A 15,321-nucleotide genomic window follows, 5' to 3' on the forward strand; every position below is an offset into this window, starting at 1 on the left:
CAATGCATCTTGATCATATCCACCCACTAATTTTTTAAGCATTTATTTATTTATTTATTTATTTATGTGTAGAGGAGCACATAACATGGCCTAAATGTGGAGGTCAGAAGATAACTTGCAGGAATTGGGTCTCTTCTACCATGTGGGTTTATGGGGATCAAACTCAGGTCATTAGGCTTGGTGGCAAATGCCTTTACCTGTTGAGTCATCTCCTTGCTACAGAACTCACCCTAGAAAAGGTGACCTATAGACTGGGCCTGGTAGCTGGGCAGCCGTATACGAACGGGACCCAAAGCACTGGAAATCATGGTTCATTTTAACTAAGTTGTTAATTAGGGTCTAACATTTAACTACTTGCCTGAACACAGGATTAATGGAGGACCTGGACTGGAAGAAGATGAACTTTACAAATATGTGTACCGGGGATGCTCATTCATTTGGTTCTGTCTTTCTGAGGTGGCAACAGGAGGCAGTTGTTTTCCTCAATATCATCACAGGCATGCCTGTGGTCCTGAGTCTGTTCTTATTAAACATCAAGCATTGTGCTAAGTGTTCCCATTAAAGCATTTTAGAATTTTTTGCTTAAGTTCCTGTAACCAAGAAGCCTGCTCTTTGGGTATTACCCCTTCTTGTCTGGAGTTTTCAAATAAATCAACTGTTCTGGCATTTGAACCACTCCCCCATAAACTAACAAGATTTTACTATAAAGATAGAATAACTGAGACAATGTAAAAGAATAGACAAATACATCAAGTAAGCAGAATAGAACCCAGGAAAAGAGAGCCACAGAAATGTAAGCAACTGATCTTTAGCAATGAGCAAAGGCAACTCAGTGGAAATGGATGGATGACTATTTCAACAAATGATGCTGGAGCAAATAGGCATACTTGGGCAAGAAAAATAAAAGATGGAGACACAGACCTTGTACCTTTCACAAACAATGATTCAAAGTGGTCTAGAGATAAAACTGTGCAGATAAAGGTTATATAACAGAAAATTTAAGTGGCTCTGAGTTCAACAATTGAAGTGAGTGGATTAATGAGTTGGTCTATTAGTGATTTGTCTTTTGCTGCTACAAAAACCTCACAGAATCAAGTTAAGGAAAAGAAGGGATTTGTTTTGCCTCACAGATCCAGTGCACAGTCAGTCATGGAGGGAAGGCGTGGTGGCAGGAAATTGAAGTAGCTGCCCACATTGCATCTGCAGTCAGGAGGCAGAGGGTGATGAATGTATATACTCAGCTGTTTTATTTTCTTCTATGAAGTCCTGGACCACAGCTGGTGGAATGGTACTGCCCACATTTAGAGTGGGCCTTCCTACCTCAATAACCTAATCTTTCATAGACATGCCCAGAAATTTGTTTCCATGGTAATTCTAAATCTCATCAACTTAGTCCACTGAAATGGCTCAGTGGGTGTTCTGTATGGTCCATAACAGCTGTACTTTGGGCTTTGGATTAGTTTATGAAGTATATAGCAAGCAAAAGCAAATAGCAAGTAGCAGATAGACAGTGGAGATAGGTAGTGGGAGGGGATCCTTTCCTCTGTCCTCAGCTCCTCACATTGGTAAGGCTTAATGAAGCATTGTGCGGTGGAGAGTGACAGGTGCAGAAAAAACGATGATTAGAGATCTAACTATTAAACTCTTTTGTTCTCTGAAGGTGGTTGTTTATAAGAGTTAGGTTTCCTGATCTCATTATTATTCTTGCTAATACACAAACGAATTTTGTTCGGGAAGAAGAGAGTATAAAACAAAGCTTCATTCACATCTGTATAATGTTGACAGTGTGAGACTCTGTAATTTCTTGGTTCCTTTGAGTTTAAGAATCTCTCTCTGTATGTATGAAATAAATGCAAGTTTAAAGTTGTAGATTTCAAACATGGGGCTAAGGCAGCTGGAATCATCCTGTGATTCTTTCTTGCTGCTGCTTTCTGAAAGAGAAGACAAACTTTTATATTAGATCAAACTTTGAAACTTAAAAATGAATAAATAAAACCACTCCATAGGCTAGAGGGACTGATCTAAATTATTGGAGAGCTCTTCAGCATTTCAAAGCAGTGATAACCCACTAGAATTTGATGTTTTTAGCTAAGCACCCACTTCCTATGTCTCCTGTGTCAGGCTGGGTGGTCTGGCTCTCATTTCCCATTGTCTGTGTTTGTATATCTAATTATTGATTTGTTTATTGTTTGCTTGTTTGTACTGGGGACTGAATCTAGGGCCTCACACATGGGAGGCACTGGGCTATACCTCCAGCCTTGTCGCTACAGGTTTTTAGATTTTCCTTTAGATTTTCTTTGTGATCTCACTCTCAGTCTCGCTGTTTTCTGTCCCTGTTTTGGCTTCTGTTCTGTGACACTGACCCTGATATAGAGGTTTGACTGTTAGCTCACAATTATTTTAATGGCTAAGTAGAATTCAAAGCATGTTCCCCATTCTAGGGTTGTCACTGAGAAATATGAGGTGGCAAAAAGGGAAAAGAGTAAGCTGAAGAAGAATCTTAACATAGAACCTCTCAGAATACCGGAGAAGCCGTTTCCCAGAGGGCACCAGGGTGATACAGTTGAAACTAAGGAGGATGGAACATCTGTGGCCATTGGCTTAGCAATGTCTTTGGGTCATTTACGGTCAGAGCAGTCTTTGTTTTGTAGAGTCAGCCTTCTGGGGTGGGAGGAGGGGCACGCTAGAGCCTAAGAGCTGGGCTTTCCATCAGGGAGATAAGGTTCTTTTGGAATCCTTCTTCTGCTTCATAGACCAATATGACTTTCTGGGCAACTCACACCAAGTTTGGGTCTTCTAATCCTTAAGAAATGAATAATGCGTGGCGGCGCATGCCTTTAATCCCAGCACTTGGGAGGCAGAGGCAGGTGGATAGATCTCTATGAGTTCAATGCCAGCCTCGTCTACATAGTGAGTTCCAGGACAGCTGGGGCTACAGGGAGACCCTGTCTCAAAAAAAAAAAAAAAAAAAAAAAAAAAAAAAAAAAAAGAAAGAAAGAAAAAAAGAAAAAAAAGAAATGAATAATGCTACATGCCAAGTGGAGCTATAAGGACTAAATAATGTAAAACATCTAATAGACCCTGCTCATAGCAGGAGTTTAGAAATGGTGACTCTCCTTTCTGCATTTATGTCTGTCTCTAGCTTCTCCCTTAGTCTCATTTGCTAAGGCTATTTCAAACCTAGTACATATGGACTCATAACATCCAGTAGCCCTGGGCTTTGTGAAGTCTGGTCCCACACCAGCCCACCTGCTTCTCTATCCACCACCTCCGTTCATGGTCTTCTTGACTTCTAAGCTCTAGTGAGTCCCTCAATAGTCTCCCAAGCACTTCTGGGTTCTCTGTCCACAGTTTTTACTCCTTCACCCTGGAATCTCAGACTTCTGCTCAGGACCACCCATCAAGTCGATATCCACATGAAATTCAAATCTGGCTCCTTCATTCTCTGGTGATGTGTTCAGAATAGGGTTCTCTTATCTGATTCCTAGTCTACTTTATCCAACCTTGTTATAGGAGCTTTATTTATCACATTAAATTGCCTTTTGTGGTATTCTTGTGGGGAGTGTCATATGTCGTATGTCCTTCACACTGTTCTATAACCACTTTGGCTGAATAAATATTAACAGTTGCATTGTGTGTGTATGTTATGTATGCTAGGCAGTAGGCTATGCCCTTTATATGCATTTCCTCATGAAACGATCACATCAGGGTTAAAAGAATGCATGATGATTTTGAGGGGGTGTGTGAATAGACTCAGGCTCAGAATTAGGCTACTTTGCCAAGGTCAAGCTAGAAAGTAATAGATACAAAGATTCTAATCCAAGATAAATGATTCTAAACTTTTGGGTTCTTTCTACTTCCCAGAAGAGAGCCTAGATTAATAAACAAAAAAGCTAAAATCAGGTACTGAGGATGCTTGAAACCTCAGATTTGTGTACAAATTTTATTAATGTCCCAGGCTAATTTACGACCTGAAAACAGTCCTGTCTCTTATCAGAAACAGGCAGATCCAAGAAAGAGTTAAAATTGGAGCGCCACTAAACGCCGCAGAAAACGCTGGCTGCCACTAGGAGGCTCCCTTCGCCTTAGGCAAAAAAGTTCAGCAAGGCACGCGCTTGCCAGGCAGAGGACGTGCTCCGTGGAACTGGTGGGTGTTAACTCCACCTCCAGATATTCCATCCGTTGCGCCTGAAGCTTTGGTCCTGGCAGAGCCTGGACAGTCTGGTGAAACCATAGGCAGTCCCCCAGGCTGGAGCCACATTCACAGACACATCTCGGGCTCTCCAGTGTGGGGGTGCTTTGGGGTAGGCCATAGGCTTTCCAAAGCTCACTACGAGGGACCCCGGGGACGAAGGCAGAGAAGCCCACCATCTTTTCAGAAGTGGAAACCCAGTGGGGCGATCTTGATTTCCATCTCCTTAGATGCAGCCTGGCTGGTTCTAAGCTCATCCAGAAAGGGGCACAGAGAACACGGCCCAAGGGGACCCCCGCCTTGGCAGACCGAAGATTTGGTTGCAACTCAAAGAAGACCCTGCACCCAGCTCATCTCCCGAGACTCATAAAGTACGGATTTTCTTTGAAAACTTCCCGTGGAGAAAATCGCCCAAGTAGGCAGCCTGGGGGTTCACACCCACGGAATCCCTGGAAACAAGGTGTTTCTTCAGCAGTTGGGAATACTGGGTGGGGGTGGGGGTGGGGGTGAGGACTTGATGCTGCGTTTCGACACCGTTTCGCCACGCCTTTGGGGTGACATCAAGTGAAAACAGGCAAATTATTAAGCTTTAAGTTAGTATGGCAACTACAGATAAGAAAGATCTACCGTAAAAGCCTGAGCCGGGAATTAACCAGAGAGGTAGGACAAGCAGGGATGCCCCTCCTACTCCTTTTATGGAGTTGTTTTAGTTTAAATCACGTATATTAAAAAGCTGAAACTGGGCCAGGTATGCTGATTTGTAATCTCAACAAGCGGGAGGCAGAGGCATGAGCACAACCGTAAATTCCAGGTCAGCTTCGGCTACATAACAAGACTTTATCTCAATAAACTAGAATTAAATTAAAATAAAAATAGGTGAAGTTAATGCAAATTGGGTTACAAAACATTTCCAGAGGTTTCACCGTCTTTTAAGAACTGTCAGAAACAGGATACGCATCTTGAGTTTGAGCGCTGCATACAGAAGCTCCAGGGCAGCGCTAGGTAAAATTGTAGCTATTCGGAGAACGAACTGTGGCTTCGAGTCCTCAAGAGCAGGTGCGAATTGAGGCGGCCCAGAGTGGCCATCCACGTTGTCCATGAGAATAGTTTTCCAGGAACGACCACTTTCGCCCTCTCCAGCCTGCAACCCCGGGCCGGGCAGCGGAGGGCAGCCGGGCAGCAGCTCCAAGAGCCCGCCGCCGCTTTGTCTCAGCCCCGCGGGTGGGGTCTTGCAGGGGGAGGGGAGGCGGTGTGTCCTCGGGACCCGCCCCGTACCCTCCGGGGACTGGTGCATTAGAGAGTCTCAGCGACGAGGCTTTGTGAAGTGTTGCTGGTTACCATGGAACCCGAAAGGAACGCGGAGAATGGCGCCTAGAGGGTTGGGGGGGGTGCCGAGTTTTGGGGGCCGTGCCCTCGGTCCCCTCTAGGACCCTGGCCCTGCCACAGGGACTGTCGGGAGTTGTAGTCCCAAGGCGGCAGCCGCAGGGAGGATGCGGGGCGCTGACTGTCCCCGCCTCTCGCTAACCTGCTAGCGCGAGGTGGGGAGCGCTGGGGCGGAGCCAGCGGATCGGCGATTGGCCGAGGCCGCTACCAGCCCCCACTCGGGTCCCCTCCCCCGCTCGCCACTCAGGACTCCAGCTCTAGGCGCGCTAAGGCGGCCACCGAGCGAGCGCGCTAGCAGCGGCTACCGCCCTGTGCAACCCCAGCCACCGCGCCGCGGCGAGACCCGGAGACCGAACGACGGACCCGCACGGCCGCAGCATCCTGGAGGAGTGGGTGATGGTCAGGGGAGGGCGGTGGGCTTACCCTCCCTGAGCTGGGGCATGCGTCCCGAGCGCTCGCTTTTTCTTCCTAAGCACACAAAAGGGAGGGAATTGGGGTGCGTCCAGGGGCTTGGCTGAGGGGACCGCGGAGGGAAGTGTTTCGGAATTGGGGGCGGTCACCCGGGCTTTGCTGGGCGCTAGTCCGGTCCTTTGTACTCCCACAGAGCTCGGTGCGGTGCCTTGCGGTGCCCTGGCATTTAATATGAGCTAGAGAGATTTACAAATAGAGGAGGCGGCGGAGTGGAAGGGATTCGCGCCGAGCACACAGTAGGCTCACTAAGCTAGCGAGTCGACGTGCAATAAATGCCTAGGAGGGTGGGGGCTGGGGATTGTTTTTCTGGTGGCGGGCCGGTCCTCCAGTGTCCCCAGATAGCCGCTGTCCTTGGTTCCCAACCACCGGCTAGATACACGTCGTCGGTCCATTTCGCCTACCGGTTGAGATCTGCCCAACCTGAACCAAACCGGATGGTCTGTACCATCTGTCGGTCCAGCAGAGCTAGGGGCAAGCGGAGGACTCTTCCCGCCGCCTTCGAGGCACCTGCCGGAACCACAAAGGCCTCCTGCAGCCGCCGAGCCCCTGGCCGGCGAGGAGCTGGGTCCCTTCTCCCTGCCACCGAACCCGCCACGCAGCATCGATCTTGGTGGACGTCGACGCCCTGGACCGGTGTAGCTGGCGGGAATCTGAGCTGCGGAAAAGCTGAAAGGGGGCGAGGCGGGGGCGGGGGCGGAGGCCAGTGAGCAAAGATGGGGAGCTGGGTGGGGACAGGTGGTGGAGTCTGGGGGAGGGGGCTGGGGAAGGAACGAGCAGTGGATGGCGGGTCGGGTCTGGGGAGAAGAGGAAGGCGGTCTGGGCAGGTGGCGCCAGGCAAGGCTGGTGTGAAGAATGAAGAGGGGAGGAGGGATGCAGGAGGGTGGAGGCCGCTGGGGTTCGAGGACCGTAGATGCGGGTGGGGAGGGGGACCGGCGCTGTGTGGGGGAGGAGTCCTACTGGGGAAGGGGGGGTTCTCCGTCGGGGGAGGGGCAGGCAACTGAGAAGCTAGTCTTCCGTCTGAAGCCCCTCAGCTCTAGGCGTGCAGTCCGAAGGCCCAAGTGGCTGGCTGGGCGTGGTCCTTGGACTCGGCAAGGGACTTCGGATGGCGGGTCCCAGACCAGGCTAGGCTGACTGGCTGGGTAGGAGCTTTGTTTCCATGCTTGGAACAGTCCCTAGGGACTCGTTTAGGGTTTTGTGATAATCCGCAGCGCCCCTGGCACACCCTGTTCAGGGAGCTGAAAGGCTTTGCCCAGCGGCAGATGCTGCCTGGGAGGCAGAATGGGGAGGGGGGCAGCATCTCCGGAGACCCTGAGAACAATAGCGTGTATGTTGCCCGCGCGGCATCGTAGCAACCCCCACCCACCCAGAATTCACGTGTGCAGTGTTCTGGTGCAGAAAATACTGGAGAACCCTCAGAGCACGTGCTGTCTCTGGCTTTCGGTGGAGCACCTAGCACCGCAAGGAATTCCGAGTAGGAGTCGCTCGCTTCCCCCAGAGTGTGGAGCTCGGGGACAGCCGCCGCCCCCAACTTCTGGCGTTGCCGGCTAAGGCGTCTCTGTCGCCTCCAAGCCATTGATGGGCAGCCGAGACCAATGATGATGGTTAGTGGCGCGGAGCGACGTTGCAAGTCCCACAGGCCGGAGGCCGGAGGTCGCCGCGGTGCAGAGCGGGCTCCGGCTTTGTCTGCCCAGACCGCCCGAGTCTAGGGGCGGCTGTGCTTCCTAGGGGGAGCCATCTGGGCTGGTGCTGTTTGGGTTAAATTTTGAGGAAGCAGCGGTGATGGCATTACATGCCAAGGGTGCGGCTCTTGGTTTTTTGCAGCCGGGGACCAGTGCTTCCCTTCTCCGGTGACCACACCCAAGCCACAGCATCCTTTGCAATTCCGCCCATATTGTCTGCTGACCCAAGAGTGGAGTGGTTTAGCTATAGGCGATGACTCCGTGCCCTTAGGAAAGGACGAGCCAAGTGATTACACAGAGCAGGGATTCAGCAAGTCTAAATGCCCTCAGTCTTGCTGGCTTGTATGAGCACCTTGCATGTCAGCTGCAGTGCCCCACACGTGAACTAACAGCCAAAAGCCGAATTCTGTTTTACAAGTTTTCTTTAATAATTGTATGACTGATGAGTTCAAGGTGAATCTTTAGCATAAAGTTAAATTATCGTTCATTTAAAAAAAAAGGCAAAGCAGACATATTTTTACTCTGGGAATGAAGGAAATTTGGCTAAATGTCAAAACATCATAGAACTAACTAATATGACTTAGGTTTGCCATTAAGTTAACTGATGAGCCATTTGGTCCTTCTAAATTAGCCTTGAAACCTGAGGATTTTCTTTCTTAGCCAGTTGGTGCATAAAGTTGAGGGGCTATGATATGACTGTTGGCTATTGGCAGTGAACAGACAATAGTCACTCACCCAAGAGGGCCTCTTCTACGAGGTACAGACTCAACACAGGAAATCTGCTCAGTAGGCTAGATATTGCTGGATGCTGGGCCTGGAGAGATGGCTCAGTGGTTAAGAACACTGGTTGTTCTTGCAGAAGACCTGGGTTCGAATCCCAGCACCCACATGGCAGCTAACAACTGTCCGTAGCTCCAGTTACAGGGGATCCAACAGCTTCTTCTTACTTCCGCCGGCATTGCACGACACGGGTGCACTTACGTACATGCAGGCAGTACACACATACATATAAAATAAAAATAGTAAAATTTCATTAAAAAATAGATGGTGCTTTGAGAAGGTGTTTCTCAGAATTTACAAAACTAATCTGAAAAGACTAGCTGGAATGTCGCTTACTGGATGTTAAGTATATTTTTATTAAATCTTAAAGTATGCATATATATACATCTACATCTATACACATGTATTTATATGTGAACATATGCGTCCAGGTATGTAAAAACTAAATTCCCAACATCAGAAAATTAAAAACCTTTTCTGTGAAAGAAATTATTTTTTTCATTTTTCCAAAAGGAAAAATTTCAAGAGGGGCTGTTTTATTGGTTTATTCTTTTTGTAGTAATCCTATGAATTTTGGGGTATGTTTTGTAAGGAGTCTCACAGTTAGCTTAGGCTGGCCTCAGATTTACAATTCTCCTTCAGTTTCCCAAGTGGCAAAATTACAGGCACAAGTCACCATGTCCAGATAATGCTATGGATTTTTTCAGAGTGCAGTCCTATGAAAGTGCTCTGTGAACTTCTGTCACAACCCTCTGGGAGGGGAGTCCATGGATGAGAAGTGCCAGTGTGCCCAGCCAGCTTCTACAGGAAAGAGGGGGAGAAGGCAGCACACCTGACCCTCAACTTCTCCTGGGGCAGCTTCTGTGAAAATCCCTTCGGACATAGAACCCAGGAAGAACAGAGACAGTAACCTCAGAAAAGGAATTCTGAGGTGCATTCTTAACTCTCATTTCCATGAGTGGAGGGACCTCAGTTAAGAATACAATTTTAGGAAGCCTAGGTACTTTCAGCATGGCCTCTTGGTGATACTGGAATAAGCCTGGGTAGTTGCTTGATTCTCTGGGTACTGCATGCTTCTGACTCTGGAAAGAATTTTACAGCAAAACAGATTTACATAGCTAACCAAAATTAGTTTTGGGGACTGGGAGTGGCCATCATTTGTGGTACCTACTTCTCTTCTCCCTCCTCTGCCTCCGTAGAATGTTCTGTCCTTAGTGGCTCCTCTGGCCAGAATTCAGCTCCTCAGAACCATGGGAAAATCTGGTGTAAAAGTAAACCGTGTTTACAGATCTTTTTCTTTTAAATTAGAAAAATGGAGGTGAAAAATTGGTATTGTTAGACAAGAGTATCTGAGACTCAGACCATTTTTCTCTTGTAAAAAAAATTTACCAGGTTCTGATAGAATCTGGTCCTGTATATCCTTTTTTTGTTTTCAGAGCTATAAACAACTGTTTAGAAAAGTTTAGAATAGTTCACTGGATCCTTGTCCCCCAAGTTCCCTGGGTCTCCTGTGCTATCAAGCAAACCATATAACATATCTTTATGTGAATTTTATTAACTTACAAAGGAATGAGTGCTCAGAGCCTGCCATATCAGACCATGCCAAGTCCATAGTCACCGCTAGCATTCGCTCATGCCTCTGGAGTCAGCGATCTCGCCCCAGGTCCATAAGAGTCAGGCCTTTTTGTCCTTGAGCTGGGCTGCCACCACTAGCGCCCGCAGCTCCTGGCTTCTGGCTTCTGTCCCAAGACGGCTCCCAGCAGCCCCTCAGTAGTCCATGCTCCTCAGCAGGCTCTGCCCCTTGGAGGAACTAGCCAATTGAGAGACAAACCTAAAGAACAATGATACAGAATACCTTTGTCAATAAGCAATACTATGGAAAGAGATTGGTGTATATGAGAAAAGTAAGAATAAGTGTGTTTTAGTGTTTTTAAGAAAGTAGATGTTTGACTTTATTACACTGCTCGTGAATAAATAAAAATCAATTTAAGAGTTCTTTTCTTTAAAACTTATAGGAAAACAAAAGGTTGAAATGCTACGGTATGAAACTTTTATGAACTTTGATATGTATAAAAGTAGCTGTAAATGATTTACTTTAGCAAAAGAAATTCAAGAAGGTACATTGTTTATGGTTTGTTCCATTTCAGTCTTTGAAAGTTGTTTTATTTTGAATAAATTGACTTTAACATCTCCTGAGCCTGTTTAGGGTTGCTGTCAATCACAGCCTTGTTCCCTTTTCTTCTCCCGTGTGGGCTGGTTCCTACAATCCAGGCTGAGAGACTTACAGGGACTGAGCCACCTCTGCCACTTCCTATCTGTCTGACCTTAGGTGAATTGTCTTTTATGAACTCAGTTTGTTCCTCTGTACAAACTGTGGTTGATGAATACGGTATATACCAGAGGATGAGATAACTTAATGAACATAGAGCTAAAGAGCAGTGTCTGTCACCTAATGAGTGACCCATTAAATATGTTGCCACTTGCATCTTCATTATCATACTCTCCCACAGAGTCCCAGAGTCCATGCCTGAGAAGCACCATGTTGGTTCTCCATTTGATCTTTTATCCCCAGGAACCAGCCTTAGGTTTTCAAAGGTGGGAGCAGAAAGTGTGATCAGGACTCCTTTCTGAAGCTCCACCCTTGCAAATAGCCGGAATAGCATGTTTTTAAGCTCAGCTGTTTTGAGCAGCTGAGAACTTGGAGAGTTACAGAATGTTCCAGAAGTGCACTGACCCCCATCTTTGGTGAATCGTCCCTATGTAAGGGGTTAGCCTGGTATCTTACCCTCCTATACCATCCTAAGGGATAAGAAGCACCTGAACCCTGTGTTCATCAAGGGGTGTAATTCCCAGGCTGGTCTGTTCTAGGAAGGAAAAAGGGAGACTGCGCTTAATGGCAAATTGTTGGGAATAAAATATCTAGTTTTCCAGTTAAGAAATATAGGTCCTAGCCGTGTGTAGTGGTGCACGCCTTTATTCCCAGCACTCGGGAGGCAGAGACAAGTGGATCTCTGTGAGTTCGAGGCTAGCTTGGTCTACATAGCAAGTTCCAGGCCAGCTGGGGCTACAGGGAGACCCTGTCTCAAAAAGACACCCTCCCCGCCCCAAATAAGAAATATAGGTCCTGGGGCTGGGGAGATGACTCAGTAGGTAAAGTGCTTGCTAGACAGTCATGAAGTCATGCTGAGTGTATGATGTCAGAACCCATACAAAAGTGTCTTGTAATCTGGGGAGGAGAAACAGATGGATCCCTGTCCAGCCAATCTTAACTGAGTTCCAAGTTCAGTGAGAGACCCTGTCTCAAAAAATAAGGCAGAGAGTGGTTGAGGAAGACATCCAGCTCTGACCTCTGAGCTTTTCACACACACGTGTATACCACTCACTTGTATATGTGAGCACATTCATGTTTATTTACATGTATATACTTCCCCATGCACATAAAGAAATATGTATCTCATGGATTTGTTAGCTATCCAAACATTTTCAAAGCATTTTCTCTGTGCAGGAGTAGATCTAATTTCTGTGACTTAGATCCTATTATTATTCATAATTTACAGGTGAGACCAGGGAGGTACAAAGGTCACCCAGGGAAGGAAGTGGCAGAGACTGCCCTCAAACCCCAGGCATCTACTTAGGGTTTGTGTCAGTCCATGTTGTTAGATTGGCTTTGGAACTGGCAAATCTGGTCCTTTGTAGGGCAGGCTGGCAGGTTAGAAACTTGGGCTGGAACTTTTGTTCCAGTTGTAAACTAGAGGTTTTCTTTTTTGTTTTTATTTTTGTTTTTTTCTCTCTCTCTTGGGGATGTGAGTTTGGTTTTTCTTTTATTCAACAGATTGGATGAAAACCATTTGCATTATTGAGGAAATAAATCTTTATTTATAGCCAACTGATGGCAAATGTTAACTACACTTTCAACATACATTTAAAGCAATCCTTGGGCAGTGAGCCTTGGCTGTCTGGGCATTATAGTCAACTAAGATGACACAAAAACTGACCATCTGCAAGTTCCGTGCTCTTAAACACTATCCCAAGCTGAAAACTTTACTAGGTGGGTATAAGGTTTTTATTAAACTAAAAATTTTTGCCTGGTCTCATGACACACCTGAAATCCTAGCACTTGGGAAGATCAGGAGTTCAAGGCAATATATAGAATTCAAGGCCAGCCTTAGCTACATGAGGCTAAAAAAACAAACAAACAAATAAATAAATAAATAAATAAGCCATAGGCTATCCTATCACACAACAGTACACTTTGCCATGTTTAAAATGGAATTTGTACCTCTTTTCTCATCTGATATCTTCCAACACAAAACATTGCTCAGAGTAAACACTAATAGGTATTATTGTAAGAACAACAGATTGACTGATTTAGATGGTATTTTGGGGGATTTTTCCAGCCATTGAAATCTCTGGATCCCCCTTTAAATTCAAAATCATTTGGGCTCAAGTGAAGTTGATGTTTTATGAGTGACCAGTTTCTCTTAGAAAAAAAAAAAAGAGCATTTTGCACTCTGAGCATTGCTCTTCCCACCCCGACATCTGTCCGTTTTCATTGACTTCGCAAAGTACTTTGGGTCTGTCACTGCCTGAACTGCGCATGAATGTGTCTCCCACACATTAGTGGTGCCCAGCAGACTCAATCACACCATCTTTGTGTCACACCAGAGTCTAATTCCAGGCTGCCCCTTTGTTGATTTCAAATCTGCCATGGACTCTCAGGAATTTCCCAGGCTTGGGGCCTTTATTCTCTCTCCTTTTGTCTGGTCCTGTCCTTCCCTTTGTTCTTCTACAGAGCAAGATCCACCATTGATGGAGAAGCCGCCTCCTTTCTCATTTTCACCACTTCAGATTTCTGTCCTAGTGGATTGATGGTGCTCATTCTGTTCTTCAACCACACCATCCCTGATTTTAAAATTGAACATGTTTTTGACAGTGGAATCCTTTCCATCTTAGTAAAGTTACTCAGATTGATTTAAGTTTGCCATGTTCCCAACTGGCAGTGCATATACATAAAATAATGAGTGACTCTGGGGGAGGGAGGTAGAGTGGCTGAGAGTATATTTAAAATACTTATGTGAGGGTTAGGGTTATAGCTCAGTGTTAAGAGTGCTTGTCTAGCATAGGAAAGGCCATGGGTTCAACACACAGGATAACAAAAAGAGTTTACAATTGGTTTATGGGTCAATGAGATGAATCAGCTGGTAAAGGCACCTGTTGCCAGGCTTGACAATCTCTGGAATCCAATGTGATGGAGGAAGGGAACCAACTCCCACAAGTTGTCCTCTGACCTCCACAGTCACGCCTCCTCATGCATGTGCTCCTTACCACAATAAATGTTAAAAAGGCAAAAATATATACATGTGTTTGTGTGGAGTTATAGATATTTTGAACCTAGGCCCTTCGTGCATACTAGGCAAATGCTCTACCACTGAGGTACATTCTCAGGTGTGTGTGTGTGTGTGTGTGTGTGTGTGTGTGTGTGTGCGCTAATAGCTATTCAGGAAAACATGCAATCCATAAGTGTATGGTTTGAATTTTTTGCAAACTAAACACACCAATGTTTAATACTCATCGTCAAATCAAAGGTCAGAAGATGATGGTTCAAAAGCCCTGTGCCTTCTTCTACTTACATTTCCTCTAAGATAACTAGTTATTCTTTCAACTTCTTTTTCAAACTTTTAAAATTCAATGCGTGTGTGTGTGTGCACGTGTGTGTATGTGCGCTTGTTTATGTGTGTATGTATGCGTGTATATATGTGTATACATGCATATACATTTGCCATGGTGTAGGCAGAAAACCACCTCTGGGAGTCAGTTCTCACATTTCACTGTTAGGGCAGGGTTTGTTTCTGTGGGTGCACTGCATGCTTCGCATTCCATCCTGCCTTAGGAACGCTAGATAACAGGTGCACATCACTGCGTTTCAGCTTTTTAGAGTTCTGGTATAGAACTTGGATTGTCAGGCTTGCACTGCTAGTGCTCTTACCCATTGAGCTATCTCCCCAGAACTGTGCTGACTTTTAAGACGGGGTCTCGCTATTTGGCCCCGACTGCACTGGTCACTGTGTAGACCAGACTATCCTCAAACTCACAGAAATCCATCAGCCTCTGCCTTCCAAGTGCTGGGATTAAAGGTGTGCATCACCACACCTGACGCTTTATTCTTTTTTTAATAAATAATTTATTGAGAATTTCATACATGCATATAAGGTGTTTTGATCAAATCGATGCCCACTCCCTCTCCTCCAACTCCTCCCATATCTCCCATCACTTTTTTCTGATAACTTCATGCATTCTTTCTTCTTTTTCTTTCTTTTTTTAAATGGTGCTTTTGGGTACTCTAACATTTCCCCCTCTGAAGATGTAACCCTAAAATCTTTTAAGGATTAGATAAAAGTTCCCAAATACTTTTGACATTTTTTTGGCCTTTGGAATGTAGTATGTTGCTAAGAGGCCCAAGGACATTGTGAGTTTTAGCTAAGAAACTGGCTACTTTTCTTTGGGGTCTATTTACACTAACTGCCTAGCCAGTTCCTACCTCCTGTTATCACACCATCCTCTGAAGAGGTTACTCAAATTGCCAGTAGGGAATCAGGACAAAGACCACTCTGGCTTCTTCCATGCTGAACAGGGATGCAGGGTGAGGCAATTGGAGTACCCCTTCAGTGCGTCTGTCTAAAAGACTCCCAAATGGCATAACTCTTATCTGTAGGGGGAAAAGAAAGTCCTTGACTGGTGAATAGGGGATATGAAGGAGAAGTAAAGACAAGAGTAATTAGTATTACAAGTTCTAGACAGGGAGCCAGAAAAGTCAAA

At 45.9% G+C, this 15,321-nt stretch overlaps 1 protein-coding gene across 1 annotated transcript in view; it reads left to right on the top strand.

The window, feature by feature from the left end:
- Positions 1–5,522: 5,522 nt before the first annotated feature.
- The window catches only part of Dpysl5 (dihydropyrimidinase like 5), a 109,693-nt gene continuing 99,894 nt past the window's right edge, over positions 5,523–15,321 (top strand). Inside the window, exon 1 of the mRNA XM_008835012.3 lies at positions 5,523–5,964. The gene's annotated coding sequence lies outside the window, so the exon portion shown is untranslated. The remainder of the gene's footprint in view (positions 5,965–15,321) is intronic.

This window comes from Nannospalax galili, unplaced genomic scaffold (genome assembly GCF_000622305.1).
Source record: "Nannospalax galili isolate Female #2095 unplaced genomic scaffold, S.galili_v1.0 scaffold517, whole genome shotgun sequence".
NCBI classification, from domain to species: Eukaryota; Metazoa; Chordata; class Mammalia; order Rodentia; family Spalacidae; genus Nannospalax; species Nannospalax galili.